The following is a 9853-nucleotide window of genomic DNA, read 5'->3' on the forward strand; positions in this document are numbered from 1 at the left end:
AGGAAAATCGCACCGACCCCATCGCGTAGCAATGGGTATCGGTCAGATCGCCGGTTGGCATGAGATAGGCAGGGTGCGGCTAGGTCGTAATAGGATTATATTAGTTTTTCGCTGGTAGCATGATGGGTGCGATCATACCAGCACTAATGCACCGGATCCCATCAGAACTCCGCAGTTAAGCGTGCTTGGGCGAGAGTAGTACTAGGATGGGTGACCTCCTGGGAAGTCCTCGTGTTGCACCCCCCCTTTTTATTTTTACCGCATCTCCGGTCGGATGGACCGGAACGACAACCGGGCAATGGATTCTTAGGAAAATCGCACCGACCCCATCGCTATCAATCAGATCGCCAGTTGGCATGGGATAGGCAGGGTGCGGCTAGGTCGTAATAGGATTATATTAGTTTTTCGCTGGTAGCATGATGGGTGCGATCATACCAGCACTAATGCACCGGATCCCATCAGAACTCCGCAGTTAAGCGTGCTTGGGCGAGAGTAGTACTAGGATGGGTGACCTCCTGGGAAGTCCTCGTGTTGCACCCCCCCTTTTTATTTTTACCGCATCTCCGGTCGGATGGACCGGAACGACAACCGGGCAATGGATTCTTAGGAAAATCGCACCGACCCCATCGCGTAGCAATGGGTATCGATCAGATCGCCGGTTGGCATGGGATAGGCATGGTGCGGCTAGGTCGTAATAGGATTATATTAGTTTTTCGCTGGTAGCATGATGGGTGCGATCATACCAGCACTAATGCACCGGATCCCATCAGAACTCCGCAGTTAAGCGTGCTTGGGCGAGAGTAGTACTAGGATGGGTGACCTCCTGGGAAGTCCTCGTGTTGCACCCCCCCTTTTAATTTTTACCGCATCTCTGGTCGGATGGACCGGAACGAGAACCAGGGAATGGATTTTTAGGAAAATCGCACCGACCCCATCGTGTAGCAATGGGTATCGGTCAGATCGCCGGTTGGCATGAGATAGGCAGGGTGCGGCTAGGTCGTAATAGGATTATATTAGTTTTTCGCTGGTAGAATGATGGGTGCGATCATACCAGCACTAATGCACCGGATCCCATCAGAACTCCGCAGTTAAGCGTGCTTGGGCGAGAGTAGTACTAGGATGGGTGACCTCCTGGGAAGTCCTCGTGTTGCACCCCCCCTTTTAATTTTTACCGCATCTCTGGTCGGATGGACCGGAACGAGAACCAGGGAATGGATTTTTAGGAAAATCGCACCGACCCCATCGCGTAGCAATGGGTATCGGTCAGATCGCCGGTTGGCATGAGATAGGCAGGGTGCGGCTAGGTCGTAATAGGATTATATTAGTTTTTCGCTGGTAGCATGATGGGTGCGATCATACCAGCACTAATGCACCGGATCCCATCAGAACTCCGCAGTTAAGCGTGCTTGGGCGAGAGTAGTACTAGGATGGGTGACCTCCTGGGAAGTCCTCGTGTTGCACCCCCCCTTTTTATTTTTACCGCATCTCCGGTCGGATGGACCGGAACGACAACCGGGCAATGGATTCTTAGGAAAATCGCACCGACCCCATCGCTATCAATCAGATCGCCAGTTGGCATGGGATAGGCAGGGTGCGGCTAGGTCGTAATAGGATTATATTAGTTTTTCGCTGGTAGCATGATGGGTGCGATCATACCAGCACTAATGCACCGGATCCCATCAGAACTCCGCAGTTAAGCGTGCTTGGGCGAGAGTAGTACTAGGATGGGTGACCTCCTGGGAAGTCCTCGTGTTGCACCCCCCCTTTTTATTTTTACCGCATCTCCGGTCGGATGGACCGGAACGACAACCGGGCAATGGATTCTTAGGAAAATCGCACCGACCCCATCGCGTAGCAATGGGTATCGATCAGATCGCCGGTTGGCATGGGATAGGCATGGTGCGGCTAGGTCGTAATAGGATTATATTAGTTTTTCGCTGGTAGCATGACGGGTGCGATCATACCAGCACTATTGCACCGGATCCCATCAGAACTCCGCAGTTAAGCGTGCTTGGGCGAGAGTAGTACTAGGATGGGTGACCTCCTGGGAAGTCCTCGTGTTGCACCCCCCCTTTTTATTTTTACCGCATCTCCGGTCGGATGGACCGGAACGACAACCGGGCAATGGATTCTTAGGAAAATCGCACCGACCCCATCGCGTAGCAATGGGTATCGATCAGATCGCCGGTTGGCATGGGATAGGCAGGGTGCGGCTAGGTCGTAATAGGATTATATTAGTTTTTCGCTGGTAGCATGATGGGTGCGATCATACCAGCACTAATGCACCGGATCCCATCAGAACTCCGCAGTTAAGCGTGCTTGGGCGAGAGTAGTACTAGGATGGGTGACCTCCTGGGAAGTCCTCGTGTTGCACCCCCCCTTTTAATTTTTACCGCATCTCTGGTCGGATGGACCGGAACGAGAACCAGGGAATGGATTTTTAGGAAAATCGCACCGACCCCATCGCGTAGCAATGGGTATCGGTCAGATCGCCGGTTGGCATGAGATAGGCAGGGTGCGGCTAGGTCGTAATAGGATTATATTAGTTTTTCGCTGGTAGCATGATGGGTGCGATCATACCAGCACTAATGCACCGGATCCCATCAGAACTCCGCAGTTAAGCGTGCTTGGGCGAGAGTAGTACTAGGATGGGTGACCTCCTGGGAAGTCCTCGTGTTGCACCCCCCCTTTTTATTTTTACCGCATCTCCGGTCGGATGGACCGGAACGACAACCGGGGCAATGGATTCTTAGGAAAATCGCACCGACCCCATCGCTATCAATCAGATCGCCAGTTGGCATGGGATAGGCAGGGTGCGGCTAGGTCGTAATAGGATTATATTAGTTTTTCGCTGGTAGCATGATGGGTGCGATCATACCAGCACTAATGCACCGGATCCCATCAGAACTCCGCAGTTAAGCGTGCTTGGGCGAGAGTAGTACTAGGATGGGTGACCTCCTGGGAAGTCCTCGTGTTGCACCCCCCCTTTTTATTTTTACCGCATCTCCGGTCGGATGGACCGGAACGACAACCGGGCAATGGATTCTTAGGAAAATCGCACCGACCCCATCGCGTAGCAATGGGTATCGATCAGATCGCCGGTTGGCATGGGATAGGCATGGTGCGGCTAGGTCGTAATAGGATTATATTAGTTTTTCGCTGGTAGCATGATGGGTGCGATCATACCAGCACTAATGCACCGGATCCCATCAGAACTCCGCAGTTAAGCGTGCTTGGGCGAGAGTAGTACTAGGATGGGTGACCTCCTGGGAAGTCCTCGTGTTGCACCCCCCCTTTTAATTTTTACCGCATCTCTGGTCGGATGGACCGGAACGAGAACCAGGGAATGGATTTTTAGGAAAATCGCACCGACCCCATCGTGTAGCAATGGGTATCGGTCAGATCGCCGGTTGGCATGAGATAGGCAGGGTGCGGCTAGGTCGTAATAGGATTATATTAGTTTTTCGCTGGTAGAATGATGGGTGCGATCATACCAGCACTAATGCACCGGATCCCATCAGAACTCCGCAGTTAAGCGTGCTTGGGCGAGAGTAGTACTAGGATGGGTGACCTCCTGGGAAGTCCTCGTGTTGCACCCCCCCTTTTAATTTTTACCGCATCTCTGGTCGGATGGACCGGAACGAGAACCAGGGAATGGATTTTTAGGAAAATCGCACCGACCCCATCGCGTAGCAATGGGTATCGGTCAGATCGCCGGTTGGCATGAGATAGGCAGGGTGCGGCTAGGTCGTAATAGGATTATATTAGTTTTTCGCTGGTAGCATGATGGGTGCGATCATACCAGCACTAATGCACCGGATCCCATCAGAACTCCGCAGTTAAGCGTGCTTGGGCGAGAGTAGTACTAGGATGGGTGACCTCCTGGGAAGTCCTCGTGTTGCACCCCCCCTTTTTATTTTTACCGCATCTCCGGTCGGATGGACCGGAACGACAACCGGGCAATGGATTCTTAGGAAAATCGCACCGACCCCATCGCTATCAATCAGATCGCCAGTTGGCATGGGATAGGCAGGGTGCGGCTAGGTCGTAATAGGATTATATTAGTTTTTCGCTGGTAGCATGATGGGTGCGATCATACCAGCACTAATGCACCGGATCCCATCAGAACTCCGCAGTTAAGCGTGCTTGGGCGAGAGTAGTACTAGGATGGGTGACCTCCTGGGAAGTCCTCGTGTTGCACCCCCCCTTTTTATTTTTACCGCATCTCCGGTCGGATGGACCGGAACGACAACCGGGCAATGGATTCTTAGGAAAATCGCACCGACCCCATCGCGTAGCAATGGGTATCGATCAGATCGCCGGTTGGCATGGGATAGGCATGGTGCGGCTAGGTCGTAATAGGATTATATTAGTTTTTCGCTGGTAGCATGACGGGTGCGATCATACCAGCACTATTGCACCGGATCCCATCAGAACTCCGCAGTTAAGCGTGCTTGGGCGAGAGTAGTACTAGGATGGGTGACCTCCTGGGAAGTCCTCGTGTTGCACCCCCCCTTTTTATTTTTACCGCATCTCCGGTCGGATGGACCGGAACGACAACCGGGCAATGGATTCTTAGGAAAATCGCACCGACCCCATCGCGTAGCAATGGGTATCGATCAGATCGCCGGTTGGCATGGGATAGGCAGGGTGCGGCTAGGTCGTAATAGGATTATATTAGTTTTTCGCTGGTAGCATGATGGGTGCGATCATACCAGCACTAATGCACCGGATCCCATCAGAACTCCGCAGTTAAGCGTGCTTGGGCGAGAGTAGTACTAGGATGGGTGACCTCCTGGGAAGTCCTCGTGTTGCACCCCCCCTTTTAATTTTTACCGCATCTCTGGTCGGATGGACCGGAACGAGAACCAGGGAATGGATTTTTAGGAAAATCGCACCGACCCCATCGCGTAGCAATGGGTATCGGTCAGATCGCCGGTTGGCATGAGATAGGCAGGGTGCGGCTAGGTCGTAATAGGATTATATTAGTTTTTCGCTGGTAGCATGATGGGTGCGATCATACCAGCACTAATGCACCGGATCCCATCAGAACTCCGCAGTTAAGCGTGCTTGGGCGAGAGTAGTACTAGGATGGGTGACCTCCTGGGAAGTCCTCGTGTTGCACCCCCCCTTTTTATTTTTACCGCATCTCCGGTCGGATGGACCGGAACGACAACCGGGCAATGGATTCTTAGGAAAATCGCACCGACCCCATCGCTATCAATCAGATCGCCAGTTGGCATGGGATAGGCAGGGTGCGGCTAGGTCGTAATAGGATTATATTAGTTTTTCGCTGGTAGCATGATGGGTGCGATCATACCAGCACTAATGCACCGGATCCCATCAGAACTCCGCAGTTAAGCGTGCTTGGGCGAGAGTAGTACTAGGATGGGTGACCTCCTGGGAAGTCCTCGTGTTGCACCCCCCCTTTTTATTTTTACCGCATCTCCGGTCGGATGGACCGGAACGACAACCGGGCAATGGATTCTTAGGAAAATCGCACCGACCCCATCGCGTAGCAATGGGTATCGATCAGATCGCCGGTTGGCATGGGATAGGCATGGTGCGGCTAGCTCGTAATAGGATTATATTAGTTTTTCGCTGGTAGCATGATGGGTGCGATCATACCAGCACTAATGCACCGGATCCCATCAGAACTCCGCAGTTAAGCGTGCTTGGGCGAGAGTAGTACTAGGATGGGTGACCTCCTGGGAAGTCCTCGTGTTGCACCCCCCCTTTTAATTTTTACCGCATCTCTGGTCGGATGGACCGGAACGAGAACCAGGGAATGGATTTTTAGGAAAATCGCACCGACCCCATCGCGTAGCAATGGGTATCGGTCAGATCGCCGGTTGGCATGAGATAGGCAGGGTGCGGCTAGGTCGTAATAGGATTATATTAGTTTTTCGCTGGTAGAATGATGGGTGCGATCATACCAGCACTAATGCACCGGATCCCATCAGAACTCCGCAGTTAAGCGTGCTTGGGCGAGAGTAGTACTAGGATGGGTGACCTCCTGGGAAGTCCTCGTGTTGCACCCCCCCTTTTTATTTTTACCGCATCTCCGGTCGGATGGACCGGAACGACAACCGGGCAATGGATTCTTAGGAAAATCGCACCGACCCCATCGCGTAGCAATGGGTATCGATCAGATCGCCGGTTGGCATGGGATAGGCATGGTGCGGCTAGGTCGTAATAGGATTATATTAGTTTTTCGCTGGTAGCATGACGGGTGCGATCATACCAGCACTAATGCACCGGATCCCATCAGAACTCCGCAGTTAAGCGTGGTTGGGCGAGAGTAGTACTAGGATGGGTGACCTCCTGGGAAGTCCTCGTGTTGCACCCCCCCTTTTTATTTTTACCGCATCTCCGGTCGGATGGACCGGAACGACAACCGGGCAATGGATTCTTAGGAAAATCGCACCGACCCCATCGCGTAGCAATGGGTATCGATCAGATCGCCGGTTGGCATGGGATAGGCAGGGTGCGGCTAGGTCGTAATAGGATTATATTAGTTTTTCGCTGGTAGCATGATGGGTGCGATCATACCAGCACTAATGCACCGGATCCCATCAGAACTCCGCAGTTAAGCGTGCTTGGGCGAGAGTAGTACTAGGATGGGTGACCTCCTGGGAAGTCCTCGTGTTGCACCCCCCCTTTTCATTTTTACCGCATCTCTGGTCGGATGGACCGGAACGAGAACCAGGGAATGGATTTTTAGGAAAATCGCACCGACCCCATCGCGTAGCAATGGGTATCGGTCAGATCGCCGGTTGGCATGAGATAGGCAGGGTGCGGCTAGGTCGTAATAGGATTATATTAGTTTTTCGCTGGTAGCATGATGGGTGCGATCATACCAGCACTAATGCACCGGATCCCATCAGAACTCCGCAGTTAAGCGTGCTTGGGCGAGAGTAGTACTAGGATGGGTGACCTCCTGGGAAGTCCTCGTGTTGCACCCCCCCTTTTAATTTTTACCGCATCTCTGGTCGGATGGACCGGAACGAGAACCAGGGAATGGATTTTTAGGAAAATCGCACCGACCCCATCGCGTAGCAATGGGTATCGGTCAGATCGCCGGTTGGCATGAGATAGGCAGGGTGCGGCTAGGTCGTAATAGGATTATATTAGTTTTTCGCTGGTAGCATGATGGGTGCGATCATACCAGCACTAATGCACCGGATCCCATCAGAACTCCGCAGTTAAGCGTGCTTGGGCGAGAGTAGTACTAGGATGGGTGACCTCCTGGGAAGTCCTCGTGTTGCACCCCCCCTTTTTATTTTTACCGCATCTCCGGTCGGATGGACCGGAACGACAACCGGGCAATGGATTCTTAGGAAAATCGCACCGACCCCATCGCTATCAATCAGATCGCCAGTTGGCATGGGATAGGCAGGGTGCGGCTAGGTCGTAATAGGATTATATTAGTTTTTCGCTGGTAGCATGATGGGTGCGATCATACCAGCACTAATGCACCGGATCCCATCAGAACTCCGCAGTTAAGCGTGCTTGGGCGAGAGTAGTACTAGGATGGGTGACCTCCTGGGAAGTCCTCGTGTTGCACCCCCCCTTTTTATTTTTACCGCATCTCCGGTCGGATGGACCGGAACGACAACCGGGCAATGGATTCTTAGGAAAATCGCACCGACCCCATCGCGTAGCAATGGGTATCGATCAGATCGCCGGTTGGCATGGGATAGGCATGGTGCGGCTAGGTCGTAATAGGATTATATTAGTTTTTCGCTGGTAGCATGATGGGTGCGATCATACCAGCACTAATGCACCGGATCCCATCAGAACTCCGCAGTTAAGCGTGCTTGGGCGAGAGTAGTACTAGGATGGGTGACCTCCTGGGAAGTCCTCGTGTTGCACCCCCCCTTTTAATTTTTACCGCATCTCTGGTCGGATGGACCGGAACGAGAACCAGGGAATGGATTTTTAGGAAAATCGCACCGACCCCATCGCGTAGCAATGGGTATCGGTCAGATCGCCGGTTGGCATGAGATAGGCAGGGTGCGGCTAGGTCGTAATAGGATTATATTAGTTTTTCGCTGGTAGAATGATGGGTGCGATCATACCAGCACTAATGCACCGGATCCCATCAGAACTCCGCAGTTAAGCGTGCTTGGGCGAGAGTAGTACTAGGATGGGTGACCTCCTGGGAAGTCCTCGTGTTGCACCCCCCCTTTTTATTTTTACCGCATCTCCGGTCGGATGGACCGGAACGACAACCGGGCAATGGATTCTTAGGAAAATCGCACCGACCCCATCGCGTAGCAATGGGTATCGATCAGATCGCCGGTTGGCATGGGATAGGCATGGTGCGGCTAGGTCGTAATAGGATTATATTAGTTTTTCGCTGGTAGCATGACGGGTGCGATCATACCAGCACTAATGCACCGGATCCCATCAGAACTCCGCAGTTAAGCGTGGTTGGGCGAGAGTAGTACTAGGATGGGTGACCTCCTGGGAAGTCCTCGTGTTGCACCCCCCCTTTTTATTTTTACCGCATCTCCGGTCGGATGGACCGGAACGACAACCGGGCAATGGATTCTTAGGAAAATCGCACCGACCCCATCGCGTAGCAATGGGTATCGATCAGATCGCCGGTTGGCATGGGATAGGCAGGGTGCGGCTAGGTCGTAATAGGATTATATTAGTTTTTCGCTGGTAGCATGATGGGTGCGATCATACCAGCACTAATGCACCGGATCCCATCAGAACTCCGCAGTTAAGCGTGCTTGGGCGAGAGTAGTACTAGGATGGGTGACCTCCTGGGAAGTCCTCGTGTTGCACCCCCCCTTTTCATTTTTACCGCATCTCTGGTCGGATGGACCGGAACGAGAACCAGGGAATGGATTTTTAGGAAAATCGCACCGACCCCATCGCGTAGCAATGGGTATCGGTCAGATCGCCGGTTGGCATGAGATAGGCAGGGTGCGGCTAGGTCGTAATAGGATTATATTAGTTTTTCGCTGGTAGCATGATGGGTGCGATCATACCAGCACTAATGCACCGGATCCCATCAGAACTCCGCAGTTAAGCGTGCTTGGGCGAGAGTAGTACTAGGATGGGTGACCTCCTGGGAAGTCCTCGTGTTGCACCCCCCCTTTTAATTTTTACCGCATCTCTGGTCGGATGGACCGGAACGAGAACCAGGGAATGGATTTTTAGGAAAATCGCACCGACCCCATCGCGTAGCAATGGGTATCGGTCAGATCGCCGGTTGGCATGAGATAGGCAGGGTGCGGCTAGGTCGTAATAGGATTATATTAGTTTTTCGCTGGTAGCATGATGGGTGCGATCATACCAGCACTAATGCACCGGATCCCATCAGAACTCCGCAGTTAAGCGTGCTTGGGCGAGAGTAGTACTAGGATGGGTGACCTCCTGGGAAGTCCTCGTGTTGCACCCCCCCTTTTTATTTTTACCGCATCTCCGGTCGGATGGACCGGAACGACAACCGGGCAATGGATTCTTAGGAAAATCGCACCGACCCCATCGCTATCAATCAGATCGCCAGTTGGCATGGGATAGGCAGGGTGCGGCTAGGTCGTAATAGGATTATATTAGTTTTTCGCTGGTAGCATGATGGGTGCGATCATACCAGCACTAATGCACCGGATCCCATCAGAACTCCGCAGTTAAGCGTGCTTGGGCGAGAGTAGTACTAGGATGGGTGACCTCCTGGGAAGTCCTCGTGTTGCACCCCCCTTTTTTATTTTTACCGCATCTCCGGTCGGATGGACCGGAACGAGTACCGGGCAATGGATTCTTAGGAAAATCGCACCGACCCCATCGCGTAGCAATGGGTATCGATCAGATCGCCGGTTGGCATGGGATAGGCAGG

General features: G+C 52.7%; 32 non-coding genes across 32 annotated transcripts; all 32 read left to right on the forward strand.

Annotated features, from left to right (window-relative positions):
- The first annotated feature begins 124 nt into the window (after window positions 1-124).
- LOC122283803 lies at window positions 125-243 on the forward strand. Its single transcript, XR_006231193.1, has one exon. It is a non-coding gene; the product is annotated as a 5S ribosomal RNA (ribosomal RNA).
- Window positions 244-421: 178 nt separating this feature from the next.
- Window positions 422-540, forward strand: LOC122283804. The gene has a single exon (XR_006231194.1). It is a non-coding gene; the product is annotated as a 5S ribosomal RNA (ribosomal RNA).
- A 189-nt stretch (window positions 541-729) lies between these two features.
- Window positions 730-848, forward strand: LOC122283805. The gene has a single exon (XR_006231195.1). It is a non-coding gene; the product is annotated as a 5S ribosomal RNA (ribosomal RNA).
- A 189-nt stretch (window positions 849-1037) lies between these two features.
- LOC122283806 lies at window positions 1038-1156 on the forward strand. Its single transcript, XR_006231196.1, has one exon. It is a non-coding gene; the product is annotated as a 5S ribosomal RNA (ribosomal RNA).
- A 189-nt stretch (window positions 1157-1345) lies between these two features.
- LOC122283808 lies at window positions 1346-1464 on the forward strand. The gene has a single exon (XR_006231198.1). It is a non-coding gene; the product is annotated as a 5S ribosomal RNA (ribosomal RNA).
- A 178-nt stretch (window positions 1465-1642) lies between these two features.
- LOC122283810 lies at window positions 1643-1761 on the forward strand. The gene has a single exon (XR_006231199.1). It is a non-coding gene; the product is annotated as a 5S ribosomal RNA (ribosomal RNA).
- A 189-nt stretch (window positions 1762-1950) lies between these two features.
- On the forward strand, window positions 1951-2069 carry LOC122287234. Its single transcript, XR_006234535.1, has one exon. It is a non-coding gene; the product is annotated as a 5S ribosomal RNA (ribosomal RNA).
- A 189-nt stretch (window positions 2070-2258) lies between these two features.
- LOC122283811 lies at window positions 2259-2377 on the forward strand. The gene has a single exon (XR_006231200.1). It is a non-coding gene; the product is annotated as a 5S ribosomal RNA (ribosomal RNA).
- Window positions 2378-2566: 189 nt separating this feature from the next.
- Window positions 2567-2685, forward strand: LOC122283812. Its single transcript, XR_006231201.1, has one exon. It is a non-coding gene; the product is annotated as a 5S ribosomal RNA (ribosomal RNA).
- Window positions 2686-2864: 179 nt separating this feature from the next.
- LOC122283813 lies at window positions 2865-2983 on the forward strand. Its single transcript, XR_006231202.1, has one exon. It is a non-coding gene; the product is annotated as a 5S ribosomal RNA (ribosomal RNA).
- A 189-nt stretch (window positions 2984-3172) lies between these two features.
- LOC122283814 lies at window positions 3173-3291 on the forward strand. The gene has a single exon (XR_006231203.1). It is a non-coding gene; the product is annotated as a 5S ribosomal RNA (ribosomal RNA).
- Window positions 3292-3480: 189 nt separating this feature from the next.
- On the forward strand, window positions 3481-3599 carry LOC122283815. Its single transcript, XR_006231204.1, has one exon. It is a non-coding gene; the product is annotated as a 5S ribosomal RNA (ribosomal RNA).
- Window positions 3600-3788: 189 nt separating this feature from the next.
- Window positions 3789-3907, forward strand: LOC122283816. The gene has a single exon (XR_006231205.1). It is a non-coding gene; the product is annotated as a 5S ribosomal RNA (ribosomal RNA).
- Window positions 3908-4085: 178 nt separating this feature from the next.
- On the forward strand, window positions 4086-4204 carry LOC122283817. The gene has a single exon (XR_006231206.1). It is a non-coding gene; the product is annotated as a 5S ribosomal RNA (ribosomal RNA).
- Window positions 4205-4393: 189 nt separating this feature from the next.
- On the forward strand, window positions 4394-4512 carry LOC122287235. Its single transcript, XR_006234536.1, has one exon. It is a non-coding gene; the product is annotated as a 5S ribosomal RNA (ribosomal RNA).
- A 189-nt stretch (window positions 4513-4701) lies between these two features.
- LOC122283818 lies at window positions 4702-4820 on the forward strand. The gene has a single exon (XR_006231207.1). It is a non-coding gene; the product is annotated as a 5S ribosomal RNA (ribosomal RNA).
- A 189-nt stretch (window positions 4821-5009) lies between these two features.
- LOC122283820 lies at window positions 5010-5128 on the forward strand. Its single transcript, XR_006231209.1, has one exon. It is a non-coding gene; the product is annotated as a 5S ribosomal RNA (ribosomal RNA).
- A 178-nt stretch (window positions 5129-5306) lies between these two features.
- LOC122283821 lies at window positions 5307-5425 on the forward strand. The gene has a single exon (XR_006231210.1). It is a non-coding gene; the product is annotated as a 5S ribosomal RNA (ribosomal RNA).
- Window positions 5426-5614: 189 nt separating this feature from the next.
- Window positions 5615-5733, forward strand: LOC122283822. Its single transcript, XR_006231211.1, has one exon. It is a non-coding gene; the product is annotated as a 5S ribosomal RNA (ribosomal RNA).
- Window positions 5734-5922: 189 nt separating this feature from the next.
- LOC122283823 lies at window positions 5923-6041 on the forward strand. Its single transcript, XR_006231212.1, has one exon. It is a non-coding gene; the product is annotated as a 5S ribosomal RNA (ribosomal RNA).
- Window positions 6042-6230: 189 nt separating this feature from the next.
- Window positions 6231-6349, forward strand: LOC122288636. The gene has a single exon (XR_006235891.1). It is a non-coding gene; the product is annotated as a 5S ribosomal RNA (ribosomal RNA).
- Window positions 6350-6538: 189 nt separating this feature from the next.
- Window positions 6539-6657, forward strand: LOC122283824. Its single transcript, XR_006231213.1, has one exon. It is a non-coding gene; the product is annotated as a 5S ribosomal RNA (ribosomal RNA).
- A 189-nt stretch (window positions 6658-6846) lies between these two features.
- LOC122283826 lies at window positions 6847-6965 on the forward strand. Its single transcript, XR_006231214.1, has one exon. It is a non-coding gene; the product is annotated as a 5S ribosomal RNA (ribosomal RNA).
- A 189-nt stretch (window positions 6966-7154) lies between these two features.
- Window positions 7155-7273, forward strand: LOC122283827. Its single transcript, XR_006231215.1, has one exon. It is a non-coding gene; the product is annotated as a 5S ribosomal RNA (ribosomal RNA).
- Window positions 7274-7451: 178 nt separating this feature from the next.
- LOC122283828 lies at window positions 7452-7570 on the forward strand. Its single transcript, XR_006231216.1, has one exon. It is a non-coding gene; the product is annotated as a 5S ribosomal RNA (ribosomal RNA).
- A 189-nt stretch (window positions 7571-7759) lies between these two features.
- Window positions 7760-7878, forward strand: LOC122283829. Its single transcript, XR_006231217.1, has one exon. It is a non-coding gene; the product is annotated as a 5S ribosomal RNA (ribosomal RNA).
- A 189-nt stretch (window positions 7879-8067) lies between these two features.
- LOC122283830 lies at window positions 8068-8186 on the forward strand. The gene has a single exon (XR_006231218.1). It is a non-coding gene; the product is annotated as a 5S ribosomal RNA (ribosomal RNA).
- Window positions 8187-8375: 189 nt separating this feature from the next.
- LOC122288637 lies at window positions 8376-8494 on the forward strand. Its single transcript, XR_006235892.1, has one exon. It is a non-coding gene; the product is annotated as a 5S ribosomal RNA (ribosomal RNA).
- Window positions 8495-8683: 189 nt separating this feature from the next.
- On the forward strand, window positions 8684-8802 carry LOC122283832. The gene has a single exon (XR_006231220.1). It is a non-coding gene; the product is annotated as a 5S ribosomal RNA (ribosomal RNA).
- Window positions 8803-8991: 189 nt separating this feature from the next.
- Window positions 8992-9110, forward strand: LOC122283833. Its single transcript, XR_006231221.1, has one exon. It is a non-coding gene; the product is annotated as a 5S ribosomal RNA (ribosomal RNA).
- A 189-nt stretch (window positions 9111-9299) lies between these two features.
- Window positions 9300-9418, forward strand: LOC122283834. The gene has a single exon (XR_006231222.1). It is a non-coding gene; the product is annotated as a 5S ribosomal RNA (ribosomal RNA).
- A 178-nt stretch (window positions 9419-9596) lies between these two features.
- On the forward strand, window positions 9597-9715 carry LOC122283835. The gene has a single exon (XR_006231223.1). It is a non-coding gene; the product is annotated as a 5S ribosomal RNA (ribosomal RNA).
- The last annotated feature ends 138 nt before the right edge of the window (window positions 9716-9853 follow it).

Source organism: Carya illinoinensis, chromosome 11, assembly GCF_018687715.1.
Source record: "Carya illinoinensis cultivar Pawnee chromosome 11, C.illinoinensisPawnee_v1, whole genome shotgun sequence".
Classification (NCBI taxonomy): Eukaryota; Viridiplantae; Streptophyta; class Magnoliopsida; order Fagales; family Juglandaceae; genus Carya; species Carya illinoinensis.